The sequence below is a fragment of the Chiloscyllium punctatum genome, chromosome 7 (genome assembly GCF_047496795.1).
Source record: "Chiloscyllium punctatum isolate Juve2018m chromosome 7, sChiPun1.3, whole genome shotgun sequence".
In the NCBI taxonomy this organism is placed as follows: domain Eukaryota; kingdom Metazoa; phylum Chordata; class Chondrichthyes; order Orectolobiformes; family Hemiscylliidae; genus Chiloscyllium; species Chiloscyllium punctatum.
The window spans coordinates 60,164,098-60,181,622 of NC_092745.1; positions in this window are offsets into that span (position 1 = coordinate 60,164,098).

The window sequence follows — 17,525 nt, forward strand, 5'->3', positions numbered from 1 at the left end:
ACCTTTGTCACCTGAAGGGGAGAATGAATTTCTTCTGAGAAACTCTGTGTATAAGAAGCGAGCTACGCTGCATTACATACCAACCATATTAGAGGCAGATTTGGAGAAACCTGACCCCAGGAGAAGCTATAAAAAAAAACCAGAGGGGGAGGAATGTAGTGATTGTAACGAGGCCGGCCAAGTGGACATCATAGAATATCAGCTTCCAGCCTCTGTGGAGTTATTTCACTTACTATCCCTGCTGTGAGGCTCCTTGTCTGATGGTGGATACATGGTCGCTATGCCTTGTGTTTGCCACTTAGACTCTTGCATACCTGCATTCTTTCACTCTTCCTCTGCTTTGTCAGCAGTGATATAGCAGGCACCCTGACTCCCTGCCAAATCCAAGACCTATTCCTCCAGGGGATGCAGGCTATGTAGAAGAAGGGAAGTTTGACCAGCCACCTGTTTTCTCAGGTGACAAAGAGGAGTCGCTGATGGAGGTGCTGAGGGAGCCATTGTTGATAATGAGAATGCTGAAGCTAGGATGGTACTGAGATGAGACCATCAACCTGATAGTGGCCAGGTGTGAGGATGAATGACTTTTCTTTAACAAATGTGGACAATGAGAACTGTGAGCTAATTCTGACGCAGGGATGATGTGGCCCTCAGAGAAATGCTTGCTTCATATCTTAAAAACAAGATTGTACTTTGTCACTACCTTTAAATTAATTTATTCCCTTAGAAACAATGATTACACCTTAGCCAGATCATCAGTATGGAGTTATGCAGGATTATATGGGGGGATGTGCTTAGATAACCTCAAACTGTAGCCTTCAAGGGGCGTTCACATATTCCAGAAACAGAAAGGGGTTAAGGGGTGCTGACTGACCCTATAAACCTAGTTTAATGTCTCACTTTCCAGAGGTTATGATCCTTCCAACTTGCAGCCTCAGCCAGTAGTATTTCTGTTTCAAATTCCTCAGTTGGGTGTGTTTGACTTGTGCAGGAACATATACAAACAGATCCTGGACCCCTGCATTTGCATTGTGATGGCTCTTTTGTGAGATGAATTAGGAGAGATGGTGGTTGTAATTTTTTTTTATTTGACATTGTTGTGACTGTCCCACTGTTCTAAGCATCAACATCATATATTTGTTTTATCTATTTCCTGATATGGTCAATCAAGTGCTTTCTCTTTATTAGACTTGAAATACCAAGATTCATAAAACGTGCTTCCTTAACAAAATGTGTGATTTCTTATAAAGAAAACATATTCAATGATGATGCCAAACTGGTTAAGATGTTTTGTTTGTAATATGAAAATATAAATAATTATCCCTCTAAACAACGTAAACAAATATACACACAGGTTAAAGGGAAAAAATGGATTTCTCCCTGCAGAGACTTACTTTAGGGAAAAGAAAACACTTATAGTCAAGTTATAGATCTTGAAAAAAAAAGAGAACAGGGTGTGGAATATTCAGATGTCTGTCAGTGTGGCATACAGAGATAGGTGGCATTAAACACAAGTTGATATCTCTGCAACCCTAGTCACTGTAGCTTGTTCAGAAAACAGAGCATCAAGGATTCTTCCAAACAGACTTCAGGAGGTAAGTTCAGACTGGACAAGGCCTCAAAATATCACATTGGACCCACAGTTGCCTGGAAAACTGATTTGTGATGCAGAGTTACACAAACAGTGTAGGCTTGATTTGCAGCTAAGGCCCACCTTCTCAAACTTCCTCCTTGCCTGATGTCTGTGAACCTCAGGTTAAATTCATCAGCAGACATCTCTCACAGATGAGAGTGTAGTTGATGATCCTCTGGGAATTATGGTGAACTCTTCCGTTTGGAAACCAGAGAGCTTAGCCTGTCAGCTCTTTACCTTTCCCACCTTGGCCACCAACTGAAACAACTAAACAACCTGACAGCCATAAACGCAGAAAACGGATCCACAGTAAACAAGCAGTTATCACACGATGTGTGGCTTTTAAGAAACGTCTTGTTAAAAAGTTCCACCTTCCTTGCATTGATCTCTTAAAAAAAAACACTGTATCCACAAACCTTCAAACACAAGTCCACAAAAAATTTAAATATGAAGCCACTGTAACAATACATTCAGGCTCTGCACTAAACTCTATCTCCATCACTAGCTACCTTTTTTCCTTTGATATTCCCCATTTACTTCTTTGGTCTCCCTCATCTCTTGTGCCATTCCTGTTCTTCCCATTCCTTCATTTATTCCCATCCAGATCTGCCTGCCCAGCCTTAGCCTAACTCAGTCTCTTATTAAAATCACATGATCTTTTTCCCTCCTTTGTGCACCGAATTAACCCATTATACTCCCCGCCTTAAACATGCCACTCCCACCTGTTCTTTATCCCCTTGGCAATTCTCTCCTCCATTTCCTCCTGGATCCTGTCAGTGCTCCTGACAACCATGTCCTTTAGATTTTAATCTTTGTAATTCCTTCCACCGAGTCCACCTTTCTCCGAACCTTTTAAGTCGAGCCCCCTTTTGAGGTGAGCCATGTTTGCCTGCCCCAGTCAGCCTTGATGCAACATCAAGGAACGGTTGACAATGGAGACACTGGATACTGCAAAGGCTACAGGCTCTGACAACACTCCAGCAGCAGTACTGAAGACTTGTGCTCCAGAACTTGCCACACCTCTAACCAAGTTGTTCCAATACAGCTACAGCACTGGCGACTACCAGACAATGTGGAAAGTTTTCCAGGTGTGTTCTGTACACAAAAAGCAGGGCAAATCCAACTCAGCCAATTACTGCCTCATCAGTCTACTCTTGATCATCAATAAACTGATGGAAAGGGTCATTGACAGTGCTATCAAGCAGCACTTGATCACTGACACTCAGTTTGTGTTCTGCCAGGGCTACTCAGCTCTAGACCTCACTACAGCTTTGGCTCCAGTATGGACAAAAGAATTGAATTCCAGAGGTGAGGTGAGACTGATAGCCCTTGACATTTTGGCCACATTTGACAAAGTGGAGCATCAAGAAGTCCTAGCAAAACCGGAATTGATGGAAATCATAGGGACAACTCTCCATCGGGAGGAGTCATGTCTTGCCACAAAGGACAATAGTTGTGGGTGTTGGAGGTCTGTCATCTCAGCTCTAGGATACCCATGCAGGAGTTCCTCAGGGGAGAGTCCTGGGCCTAAATGTCTTTAATTTCGTTATCAATGGCGTTCTCTCTATCACAAGGTCAGAAGTGGGAACACTTGTTAATAATTGCACTGCGTTCAGCACCATTCATGAGTCCTCAGAAACTGAAGCAGCTCACATCCAAATGCAACAAGATCTCAACAACATGCACATTTGGGCTGAGAGGTGACAAGTAACATTTCCATCACCCCAATGCCAAGCAATGACCATTTTCAGTAAGAGACAATCCAACCATCATCTTTTGACACTCGATGGCATTATCATCACTGAATCCCCCACTATCAATATCTGGGGATTGACCAGAAACTCACCTGACCAGCTGTATAAATGCAGTGGCTGTAAGAGTAGGTCAGAAGCTAGGAATTCTGCAGCAAGTAACTCATCTCCAGATTTCCCAAAGCACATCCATCAAGGTTCAAAGCACGAGTGTGCTAGAATACTCCCCATGTGCCTGAATGAATGCAGCTCCACCAACATTCAAGAAGCTTGACACCATCCATGACAAAGCAATCCACTTGACTAGCACCACATCAACAAACATTCACTCCCTCCACCACTGATGCTCAGTAGCAGCAGACTGTGTACCATTTACAAAATGCATCACAGAAATTCACTGAAGATCCTGAGATAGCACCAGTCAAACACATGATCTCAACATTTAGGAGGACAAGGGCAGCAGATACATGGGAATATCAGCCCATGTTCACTAGCCTGACTTGGAACTATACCATTGTTTTTTAAAGGTTGCAGGGTCATTATTCTGGAATTCCTTCCCTAAACACATTGTGGATTGCAGTGGTTAAAGAAAGCAGCTCATTACCACTTTCCCATGGCCAATGGGAATGGGCAATAAATGCTGGCCCAGCCAGGAAGTCCACATCCCATGAGAGAACAAAAAAAATTGTACTTGTAGAATGTTCCACACATAACCACTTTGTGAAATGCCCTGCAAGTAAAAAACATGGTGAGCATAATTAACATTCATAAAAGTAAAGGAATTACATCGCTGGTGTTACTGGCAGGGATATTTGCACATGAATGTTTTGAACATGTGTACTGAGAGTATTTTGGGGATATCAGCAGAAATTCTCATGAATAGAATTGCCTGAACACCAGCATTTGTGATACTGGGTACCCAGAGGATGGATCTTGCACTTGACTAAAAATGAATGCCAAATGGTTCAGCTTTACACTAATGTGCGGGACTCCCCCATCATTGAAGATGAGGATATTTGCATGACCTCCTCTTCCTGTTAGTTGTTTAATTGTTCAATTGTTAACTATTCAAAACTGTCCCTCAACTGGAGCAGAGTCCATGGGAATGTAGAGTGCTCATGGTCTGTGGAAGACCAGAGATAGCCCACTCTTGATCCTCCATTGATTGAATGTTTATTGTTTCAATAGATGTGTTGTAGAGCTGGAGGAATGCATGATACCGTAATCTGACACTGTGGAGTAGTGGTAAATATGTTGAAATAGTTACTATTCTGTGGAATTTTATTTTGGCATTTTCTTAAATTTTGATTTTACAAAATAAGGGCAGGGACACATAGTTCAAAGTCAATGAAAACCAAAATTAAATGAGATACAAAATGGGCCTCTGACCTGAATCTGTCCCTCTCTGACTTGATGAGCTAGGTTGAGTATATCCTTAATGTTTCTTTTTATATTGGATCTTGCCTTTATATAACAATTACAATGAAGGGATTTGGATGGTACAGTACATTGTAAATCTTATTGCAGCTAAAACAAAGGTTTATGTTCTAATATTGGTGGAATGCAAAGCATTTCTCTCTGTTGGAGGTGTCTTCTATAACACACGTGGGTAATATCTATTCAGTTCCTTCTGTGAACAACAAGAACAGTATTCTTAATTAGCCAGAAGATAATGTGGAAAGTAGAAGTGCCAACTTAATATTGTAATTCCTCAAATTGAAGAACATAAATTATTCATTAAAGATGAAATGACAGACATGGGTCATCAGTTTTAGAATTGGCAGCACATCTGGTTGCATTTTCTGAAGATCTCCCAAAGAGATACTGGAGATTTTGATCAATAAGTAAGAATAGATGCGTCATTTATCCAAGATCCCAGAAGCTTAGAGAAGTCAGTAGAGAACAATCCCTCATATGCTTTTGAAACCCTGTTTAATAATGGTTCAGAGAATCAATGCTACCATCAGTCTGGACAATCAAAAACATGCCATTCAGCACTAACTGTAACAATGCTTCTACAAGGTCTCCTACTGGGAATATTTGAGAACACAAAGTTCAAATTTCAATTGCTTGGACCATTCAAGATGCAATCTTTAGTGTCAGCTCAACCTAAGTTACACTAACCTAGCATGTTATGTCTTTTCAAGTAAATACAACAACAGTTCAGGAAGATCAGAAACAAGCATTGCTATAAAATTACCAAGCCTAAATTAAGAACTGACATTTGGAATATAATTGCATTGTGGAGATAAATATGTTTTACTGAGGCACAATTGATAATTAATCATTTATGTCACAAATAGCCATTAAAAATTCTGAATTCAAACATCAAGGGTGATGTTACTATTCTTCAGGTGAACGAATGATGATCAGAAGGCCTGCATGTGACACATGATGCAATGTTTATACATACCGCTCTTGTGCAACATTGCTACTTGGTTCAGAAGATGTTTGAGCAGCAAGTGTGACCATCTGGTGTAAACTAACCTGTATTGACAAGATGCATGAATGATGTTAAGGCAATGTCCCTAACATAAATAACTGAGTTTTGCTCACATGCTGGGTGCAGTTTCACAGTCATTGCTCAGACTGAAACAACAATAACAAAAATAGGCAGTTTAGTGTGTTATATTTATTATTCAAATGGTTCCTGGGATTGCAAGTCTATCATATGAGGAAAGATTGGATTGACTGAGCCTGTATTCACTAGAGTTTAAAAAAATGAGTGGGAGATCTCATTGAAACATATGGCATTCTGACAGGATGGATAGGCTGAAGGCAGGGATGATGCCTCCTCTTGGGAGGTGGGGGGGGTGAGGGGGAAGATAAAAGAAAAAAAATGATATACATTGCTGGAGTCTAAAAGTGTCAAACATTATGGGAAGGCAGGAGTACAGCATGAAATAGAGTGTCAATCATGATCATATTGAATGGCGGAGTGGGCTTGAAGGGCAGCATTCGACTGAGTGTGGCATGAAGGAGCCCTAGCAAAACCGGTGTCACTGGGAATCAGGGACAACGTTCTACCAGTTAGAGTCATATCCAACTCAAGGGAAGAAGGTTGTGGTAGCTCAAGGTCAATCATCTCAGCCTTAGGACATTACTGAAGAAAATTTTATGTTCGTGTTCTCTTCCCAACCATCTTCTGCTGCTCCTTTAGTTTTGAAAAAGGGTCACTGGATTCAAAATGTTATCTCTGCTTTCTCTCCACAGATGCTACCAGGCCTGCTGGGTTTCACCAACAATATCTGTTTTTGTTTGTAATAAAGAGCCCACTTGATTGGCACCACACCAGTCATCTTCAGTGTTGACTCCTTTCGCCAGTGACACAATGAAGCAGTGTCGACCACTTACAAGATGCACTTCAGTAACTCACTAAGGCTCCTCTGACAACATCTTCCAAATGCATGACCTCTACCAAGCAGAAGGACATAGGATGTAGTTTCATGCAAACATTACCATCTGCCAGTACCAGTCTGACTTAGAGCTATATCACTGTTCCTTCACTGGCACTGGGTCAACATCCTGGAACTTCCAAGGACTGCAGCAATTCAAGAAGGTCGCTCAGTACTATTTTCTCCATGGAAATTAGGAATGGGCCATAAGTGCCAGCCAGCCAGTGATGCCTATATCCCAGGAAAACTAAAAACAAAAGAAAACATTCAAAGTTCCAACTCAGCCGGTGCATACTGGTCCAGTCAGGCCCAGCCACCTCAACTCCAGCTGAGACAGTGATCCAGGCGGTTTATACGTTTCAAGATGTAAACTCAACCAGCATCCCTAGTCAAGAGCCGGGCCCATCCCCAAGGCACTTACAGGGCAAGGTGATGCCTCACTGGGACTCTTCTCACCTTATTTCATGAAACAATACCCTTCTTCATTTTATTCGACAGCATCACAATTGTTGATTCTGATGTTTTTTCATTCTATGTTAGTTCTTCCCATTTACCACCATTTTGGTGGTTCTTTTCTGGTCTCTAAAATATTCCTAATCTGTAGGCATACTGTTAGAAATCTCTTGTTTTAAACTTAAATACCCTTAACAGCCATTGTGATCTACAGAGAGGGTTGTTAGAGGCTCTATAAACTCCCTCACTTGCATTTTCTGACACCTGTTATTTCTAATTTCTATCTTTCGATTTCCTGAACCAAACTCCTTTCTCACAAATATCTTTATGACATCCTTTGTTATGAAGCTACCTCGAGTCCATTTCTCTTCTGCCTGATTTTCAAAATGTTGTGCACCCTGTAATATTTTTTCTCAACCTTGATCATCTTGTTACCACAACAGCATTCTGGAATGAAGTATCCAAGTAGCTATTTCCTTTCCTGATGCATCACACTATCCAAAGCTCAGGTTCCTGCTCATCAATTCTGACTGAAGTGCCTTGCCACAGACACTTATTGCAGATGTGGTTGTCATGAACACCCGTGTGCGACAACTACAACTCATCCCCTGCCCTGCCATGTTTATGTATTTTGTTTAACTAAAGATCAAGAATGTTCTGATAGAGCTCTTCACAACGTGAGTTAGACCACAGCTTGAGTACTGTGTATAGTTAGGTTCACTACATTGCAGAAAAGGTACTTTTGCAGAGTGGGGTGTGGAGGAGCTTTATAAGGATATTGCCAGGACTGGAAATGTTTAGCCTTGGGGAAAGTTTGGACAGACAGGCATTATTTTCCTTTAAACAGAGGAGGCTGAGGGGTGATGTAATTGAGACCTATGAAATGTGAGGGATCTCGATAGACTAAATAGGGGCAATCTTAAGCTGAGGGATCAAAAAGCAGGTGGTGCAGATGTCAAGCAATCGCTGGAAAGATTAGAGGGGAGCTGAGGAAGTAAGTCTTCACCCAATATGTGATTGGAACCTGGGGCTCTCAGCCATGGAAGACTGGTAGAAGTAGAAACACTCACCACATTTAAAATGCACCTCAATGATTGAAAAATGACTTCCAACAGAGCTTCCTTCCTAATGCAGGAAGTTAAGATTTGGCTAACTAGCTCTATTATAGCACTACAACTGTAGTGTCTCCCACCTGCCCTCCTCCTCTAACCAAGTTAATAAGGTACGGTTCATTTCTAAACTTCCTTTATTGAATATAAGTTTATTGCTTGATTTTATAGCAATTGAATTAAGCTTTCTTGTTTAGTATTGTGTGGGTGTTCAGATAAGTGGGGTATGGATGCTATGGCAGTTGCTTGCTCCTCCTGCAGAATGTGGCAGGTGAGAGACATGACACACGTCTCCGCTGGCTACATCTGCGGGAAGTGCACCCAACTCCAGCTCCTTGAAAACAGTGTTAGGGAATTGAAGCTGGATGAACCGCGGATCATTCGGGAGGCTGAGGGGGTAATTGAGAGGAGTTACCGGCAGTTGGTCACTCCTGAGGCTCAGGTTAAGGATAGATGGGCTTACAGTTAGGGGGAAGAAAGGGGACAGACAGACAGTGTAGAGATCCCCTGTGGGCATTCCCCTCAGCAATAAGTATATCATTTTGGATAATGCTGGGGGGGATGACCTACCAGAGGAAAGCCATAGTGGTCAGTTCTCTGGCACTGAGCCTGACACTGTGGCCCAGAAGGGAAGGGGACAGAATAGAAAGGTGCTAGTGGTAGGAGACTCGATTGTTAGGAGAATTGACAGGAGATTTTGTGGTCAGGATCGGGATTCCCGGAAGGTATGTTGCCTCCCAGGTGCCAGGGTCCAGGACGTCTCCGATCGGATGTATAAGATTCTGAAAGGGGAGGGCGAACAGCCAGAAATTGTGTTACATATTGGCACTAATGATATAGCCATGAAAAGGATCAAGGATATAAAAATGATTTCAGGAAGTTAGGGTGGAAGCCGCAGAGCAGGACGAACAGCGTAGTATTCTCGGGTTTACTACCGGTGCCACGAGATAGTGAGGCGAGGGTCAGGGAGCGGGCGCAGCTTAACACGTGGCTGTGCAGCTGGTGTAGGAGGGAGGGATTCAGATATATCGATAATTGGGATGCCTTCTGGGGAAGGTGGGACCTCTACATGAAGGACGGGTTGCACCTGAACTGGAAGGGGACCAATGTTCTGGGTGGAAGGTTTGTTTGAGTGGTTCAGGAGGATTTTAACTAGTATGGCAGGGGGGTGGGAATCTGAGCTATATACCGGTGGTGAGAGTTGATGGAGATGAGGCAATAGCAAGAGGTAGCACAGCCAATGAGAAGGAAGTTCCTGGGAAAAAAACAAAGGATCAGTTAAAGTGTGTTTGCTTTAATGCAAGGAGTATCAGGAATAAAAGTGATGAGCTTAGAGCATGGATCAGTACCTGGTGCTATGATGTTGTGGCCATAACAGAGACGTGGGTTTCGCAGGGTCAGGAATGGTTGTTGGATGTTCCAGGGTTTAGAATATTTAAAAAGAATAGGGAGGGGTGAAGAGAGGGTATCACAGCTACAGAAGTTACCATTGTCAAGGAGGGTCTGCCTACTGAGTCAGTATGGGTGGAAATTAGGAACAGTAAGGGAGCAGTCACCTCATTAGGGGTTTATTACAGGCCCCCCGATAGCAGCAGGGAGATTGAAGAAAGCATAGGTCGGCAGAATTTGGAAAAGTGTGAATGTAGTAGGGTTGTTGTAATGGGTAATTTTAACTTTCCCAATATTGATTGGAACCTCCTTCAAGCAGATGCTTTGGAAGGAGCTGTTTTTGTAAGGTGTGTTCAGGAGGGTTTCCTAACTCAGTACGTTGACAGGTCAATGAGGGGAGAGGCCATTTTGGATTTGGTGCTTGGCAATGAACCGGAGCAGGTGTCAGATCTTGCGGTGGGAGGGCATTTTGGTGATAGTGACCACAACTGCCTCACATTCTACATAGCTATGGAGAAGGAGAGAAACAGGCACAATGGGAGGATATTTAATTGGGGAAAAGGAAACTATGATGCTATAAGACGTGAGTTGGGAAGCATGGACTGGGAGCAATTGTACCATGGAAAGGGCACTATAGACATGTGGAGACTGTTTAAGGAACAGTTGTTGCGAGTGATGCATAAATGTGTTCCTCTGAGACAGGCAAGAAGGGGTAAGATAAAGGAACCTTGGATGAAGAGAGCAGAGGAGCTTCTCATCAAATGAAAGAAGGCAGCTTACGAAAGGTGGAGGAAGCAAGGGTCTTGCTCAGCTCTAGAGGATTACAGGCAGGCGAGGAAGGAGCTCAAAAATGGTCTGAGGAGAGCCAGGAGGGGGCACAAAAAAGGCTTGGCAGGAAGGATTAGGGAGAATCCAAAGGCATTTTACACATATGTGAGGAATAAGAGAATAATCAAAGAAAGAGTAGGGCTGATCAGGGATAGCATAAGGAACTTGTGTATAGAATCTGAAGAGGTAGGGGAAGCCCTAAATGAGTTTTTTGCTTCTGTCTTTACTAAAGAAAAGGACCTTGTAGTGAATAAAACCATTGAGGAGCAGGTAAGCATGCTGGAACGGATAGAGATTGAGGAAACTGATGTGCTGAAAATTTTGACAAACATTAAGCTTGACAAGTCGCCAGGGCCAGACCAGATTTGTCCTCTGCTGCTTTGGGAAGCAAGAAATGTGATTGAATTCTCGCTGTCCACCAGAGTCGTACCTGAGGACTGGAGGGAGGCAAATGTAATTCCTCTCTTCAAGAAAGGAAATAGGGAAATCCCAGGCAATTACAGACCAGTCAGTCTCATGTCTGTCGTCTGCAAGGTGTTAGAAAGGACTCTGAGTCATAGGATTTATGACCATTTGGAAGAGCATGGCTTGATTAAATGCAGTCAGCACGGCTTTGTGAGGGGCAGGTCATACCTCACAAATCTTATTGAGTTCTTTGAGGATGTTACTAGACACGTTGATGAGGGTTGAGTGGTGGATGTTGTGTATATGGACTTCAGCAAGGCATTTGAAAAGGTTCCCCATGATAGACTCATTCAGAAGGTCAGGAGGAATGGAATACAGGGAAATTTAGCTGTCTGGATACAGAATTGGCTGGTCGACAGAAGACAGCGAGTGGTAATGGAAGGAAAGTATTCTGCCTGGAAGTCAGTGGTGAGTGGTGTTCCACAGGGCTCTGTTCTTGGGCCTCTACTCTTTGTAATTTTTATTAATGACTTGGATGAGGAGATTGAAGGATGGGTCAGCAAGTTTGCAGACGACACAAAGGTTGGAGGTGTCGTTGATAGTATAGAGGACTGTGGTAGGCTGCAACGTGACATTGACAGGATGCAGAGATGGGCTGAGAGGTGGCAGACGGAGTTCAACCTGGATAAATGCGAAGTGATGCATTTTCGAAGGTCGATCTTGAAAGTTGAGTACAGAATTAAAGACAGGATTCTTGGCAGTGTGGAGGAACAGTGGGATCTTGGTGTGCAGGTACATAGATCCCTTAAAATTGCCACCCAAGTGGACAGGATTGTTAAGAAAGCATATGGTATTTTGGCTTTCATTAACAGGGGGATTGAGTTTAAGAGCCGTGAAGACTTGTTGCTGCTCTATAAAACTTTGGTTAGACCGCACTTGGAATACTGTGTCCAGTTCTGGTTGCCCTATTATAGGAAAGATGTGGATGCTTTGGAGAGGATTCAGAGGAGGTTTACCAGGATGCTGCCTGGAATGGAGAGCTTATCTTACGAAGAGAGGTTGACTGAGCTTGGACTTTTTCATTGGAAAAAAGAAGGAAGAGAGTGGACCTAATTGAGCTGTACAAGATAATGAGAGACATAGATAGAGTTGATAGCCAGAGACTTTTTCCCAGGGCAGAAATTGTTAACATGGGGGGTCATAGTTTTAAGCTGTTTGGTGGAAAGTATAGAGGGGATGTCAGAGGTGGGTCCTTTACACAGAGAGTTGTGGGAGCATGGAGTGCATTGCCAGGAGTAGTTGTGGAAGCGAGGTTATTGGGGATATTTAAGAGACTGCTGGACATGCATATGGTCACAGAAATTTGAGGGTTCATACATTAGGTTTACCTTACATGAGGATCAATGGTTGGCACAACATCGTGGGCTGAAGGGCCTGTTCTGTGCTGTACTGTTCTATGTTCTATGAAGAAGAGAAACAGAGGAAACAACAGAAAACCCTTTTCTATCTGGGCTGTATGTGAAGATGCATTTTCAGTGCAACTCTAGGAAATTCACACACCCTGCAAGGTAGAGCAGGGTGTGTGATACACAGCTCAGTGAAAGAACAGGTGCCTTGCAGACATTTCATTGTCAATTGGCTGTAGGCCATCAGCAGCAGTAAGGTTACCCTCAACCACACCTCATGAACTAGCAGATTGCTCATTCTACTTTTACCAACAAGCCAGAGGATAAACCCTGATTCAAAGTAGAGTACAAAAGATTCTAACCTGAGAACTAAAAAAGGAAGCACATGCCGGAGGCTGAGCCTAGTAATCCTATGACCAAGGGATTGGATCAAATTACTAAATTCTTGCTGTATTTAGTTTTAATGGTGGCAAATGAACAACTAAACAGAGAAGACTCCAAACACATCCCCATATTCAATAATGTGAGAACCCAAAATGCTAACCCATAGGACTAGACTCAAGAATTTGTAACCATCTTCAGCCAGAAGTGCTGAGTAGATTGTCCATGTCAGCCTCCTGCAGAGGACCCAGTACAAGAAGATGACTCACCACCATCTTCTTAAGGGCTGGCAGGGATGGCAACAAATACTGGCTTTGCAAGAGAGGCTCACATCACAATTAAAACAATTTTGAAAGTTACAGTGGATGGGGAGAAGCATGCAAAGAACAATGAGGAAGAAGACAAAGAGCAGAAGTAACCAGAAAACCCCTTTCTGTCTGAGCTGTATGTGAAGGTGTAATTTGAGTCCAATAGTAGGCAATTCAAGCCCAATTTCCATTTACCAATATTCCCACCCTTCACCTTCCCTTTGACATTGACCGGTACAGCACCTGTATAATCATGATGGAATTCGAAAAGCCACAACAAAATATGTATTACAAACCAATCTTTAAAGAATGCATAGTTACATAAATTGCCCTCTGGATCTCTTAGTGTACCTGTGCTTTCCCTAAAGGTCCCCTATAACGCTGCATCAGTGACTACAGAAGACAAATGGAATGTTCCTGACCTTCAGTGAAGAAGGCTGTAGATTGCCTTGGATGATAATGTCAAAGGAGATTTTAAAAAGTTTGTTTATTTCTTCCTCATACCTGTTGCATAAGGCGATGGTTCTGAACACATTAATGTTCATGTTGCAATGGTTCTACCATTTTACTGATGCCACGCAGTCTCTGGGTGGAGACAAAGAATTCTTCTCTTGCTTTTGGAGGGGCTCAATGTATCTGCAATAGCTCCCTAAGGTCCTAGTAATTATGCCTGACCAAATGTAATTGTACTTATAGCTATCATGCAATAAACCTTCTTGTTATGTAAGAACAGTGCCTCTTCTGGAGATCACTATGATTATCTAATCACATGATGGCAGAAGTGAATGTACTATCACGATGTTTACAGATAACACAAAAATAGACTGGAAGGCACAAAGTCAGGATGGCACAGTGTCTACAAACCAATATAAACAGGTTGAGTGTGTGTGTGAAAATTTGACAAATGGAATATAATGTGAAAAATGTGGAGATATGTACTTTGGCAGCCTGTTGTCCTTCATTTCACAGGAAGTGGAATATAAATATAGGGAGATCTTGTTTTAACTATACAAGGAATTAATCAGACCATTCTTAGAATGAAGTAAACAATCTGATGCCCTTACCTAAAGAACGATATACTGGTACTGAAGGCAGTCTAGAGGAGGTACACTATGTTGATTCTAGTTTTAGCGGGATTTTCTCATGAGGACATGTTAAGTAGCTTGGCCTGCAATCACTGGAGTTAAAGGAGACCTTTTTGAAACTTACAGACTTCTTAAAGGACTGGACAGCATTGATGTGGAGAGGTTGTTTCCCATTATGGAAGAGTCGAGGACCAGAAGGCAAAATCTCAAGAGTAATGGGTCACTCACTTAGGACAGAGACAAGGAGGAATTTCTTCTCAGAGGGGAGTGCACCTATGGAATTTGTACCTGCAGAGGACTATCAAGACTAGGTTGCTGTGTAGTCATGGCTGAAATGGACAGATATTTCATCAGTAAGGGAATAAATGGTTATTAGGATAAGGTAGGAAAGTGGAGTTAGGATTATGAGATCAGCCATAATCTCGTCGATTGGTGGTGAGACTTAATGGGCAAATGGCCTTCTGCTCTTAACTCTTATGGTCTTATAGATGTTATAGATCTTATCTCAATGATCTTTATTTGCCTGAGTTATTTCTGAGAAGATAGTTGCTTCTGAAAATACTTTATTTTGTGTAGTATGCTGGATTTCTGGACCAGCCAATCACTTCCTACTTGGATGAAGCAGCCTTTTATTTTGAAGTATGCTGGATGCTTAGACCGGGCAGATTCTTCTTCTTGACTGTGTTCTGGATCTGTGGACATTGGTCTGGCTTACATGGAGTCATCTATAGTTTATCTCCCTCAAGCTGTTGATCATGCTGAATGTCTTCCGTTATCTCTTGTGGTTTTTGATCAGTGAAGTAAACTTTTCGAATGGTCATTCGTATTACTGAAAGATCACTGCTCACACTCTTTCTTACTGGCATTAGTTGTTTTGTTGTCTGAAGATGACCAGCGCAAGATTCCTAAATGAACTCAAGTGATTTGTATTACTTGTTCTTGCTCTCAGAATTGATCGGTACTTGCAAAGTTTGCTGCGTTTTACCTTCTGATCTGTCTGCAGTGAAGGTTTTGTTTTCCAGCCTATTAATCTTGTGTAATTACAGATTTCACAATGAGTTATGACATCTTGAATCTTTGGCCAAAATACTGCTGACTGAGCCCTGGCTATACACTTAACAATGCCTAAGAGTTCCTGGTGTATTCTTTCCAATGCATCTTTATAAAGGCAAGTAGTGATTACTAGCCTTTAATCAAATGTAGTAACTTGGCTATGATTGTGAACTTTTGTCGGTGTTCAAAGTATGTGTGCTGAGTTCAACTTCTGGTCTAATACTATAGTGGCAAATGGTATCACACACAGCTACCGGGCACTGACTGTGTTACAAATCACTCCCTGGTTTGCATCAGATTAGAACTCAACCCTTGGGCATCCATTCCTCAATGACAAAAAAGACCAGCAAGAGAGCTATGGAGATGATAAGACATTGATACTGACAAGTGGGAGCCAGTCACTGACAATCATAACCTCTTGAGCTGATTGGAAGGGCATTGGAATATGCAAGCAGAAACAAAAATCTGAGAACTGGCATGGTGGCACAGTGGTTAGCACTGCTGCCTCACAGGGCCAGAGACCCGGGTTCAATTCCCGCCTCAGGCGACTAACTGTGTGGAGTTTGCACGTCCTCCCCGTGTCAGCGTGGGCTTCCTCCAGGTGCTCCGGTTTCCTCGCACAGTCCAAAGATGTGCAGGTCAGGTGAATTGGCCATGCTAAATTGCCCGTAGTGTTAGATGAAGGGGTAAATGTAGGGGTATGGGTGGGTTGCGCTTCGGCGGGGCGGTGTGGACTTGTTGGGCCGAAGGGCCTGTTTCCACACTGTAAGTAAACTAATCTAAAACAGAAGTAAATGAATCCTGCAGCTTCTCCGCTCACTGTCTTTCTCTGCAACAATTGAGACAGGCACTGTATAACACAGTGTAGTTCCTGAGACATATCTGATGATGCTAGACAGAGTTGACCACCATGGTGCAAACCATCATCACCTTACAAGATAAAATGCTGTCACCAAGTCATTTAACTAAACTAGTAACTTGTACACTCATGTATTATGAAGTTACAATCTCCTGGCTTGGAGATAGAAAAACTAGGCTGCAAGAAATAAAAAGAAGCATGCCTTTTCCTTGCTGCGCTGAAATCCCATTTACACCAAATTCCTGACTTTGCATTTTGTTTGCAAAATACTCTGTGCTTCCCCCACTCTGTGATCAACTCATAAAAAGCATGAGGGGAAATTGGAGAGAAAGTACAGAAAGATATGGAGGGCGAGGGTATCAATAATCATGACTTTATGGGAAGGGAGAAACAGAGAGATAGTTGTACAATGATATTGACAAAGGTAAGTCACACTATTGTTTGGGGTGAGTATAAAATAAACAGGTTGAAGGATTTAATGCAATGGTTAAGCACTGTTGGGAATTATCTTTGCCAATGGAGATTTATGTTCACTAGTGATGGGTTTTGAGCACTATCACTTGGCATGGTCCAGCCAGATCTAATAATGAATGGCTAAACCAGATAAGTATGTGAATGTCTGTGCCCCTTGACTTGAGGAAATGGATTCAAACCATCCAGAGGGAATCCAACAGGAATTGAAGAGAGTGTAGGTTTTGCTTTTGGCCAAGGATGAAAAGGTAAGTTTGAAGGACTTTTATCAAATTGACGGTTTCAAAAATATAATGATGAATGAAAATCAAAAGTTAAGCATTTAGTAAGCAACTAGCACAGGGTAAATGACCTGACATATTTCTTACCTTCCAAGGGCAGACATGGAAGAATGTGGGGTTAGATGGAATTAGGAAGATGTTGATCATGAGTGATCATGAGAAACTTGAAAGGGTTTAGAAAAGATTTACAAAGATGTTGCCAGGGTTGGAGGGTTTGAGCTATAGGGAGAGGCTGCAGCTATTTTCCCAGGAGCATCGGAGACTGAGGGGTGACCTTACAAACTTTATAAAGTTATGAGGGACATGGATAGGGTAAATAGGCAAGTTCTTTTCCCTGACATTGGGGAGTCCAGAACTAGAGGGAAAGATATAAAAGGGACCTATGGGACAATGTTTTCGGGCAGAGGGTGGTGCGTGTATGGAATAAGCTGCCAAAGGAAATGTTGCAAGCTGATATATTTACAATATTTAAAAGGCATCTAGATCAGTATATGAATGGGAAGGGTTTAGAGGGATATTTGCCAAATGCTAGCAAATGGGACTAGATTAGTTTGGATATCTGGTCAGCCTGGATGTAAGGGTTTGTTTCCGTGCTGAACATCTCTCTGACTATCTGGCTCTAAGTATTGTTGAGACCTCAGACAAAGTTAAAACTGATTGTCAATAAGTTGGACCAGCCTTGTTTAAATTTACCTGCAAACCCAAAATCACAAGTGTCAAA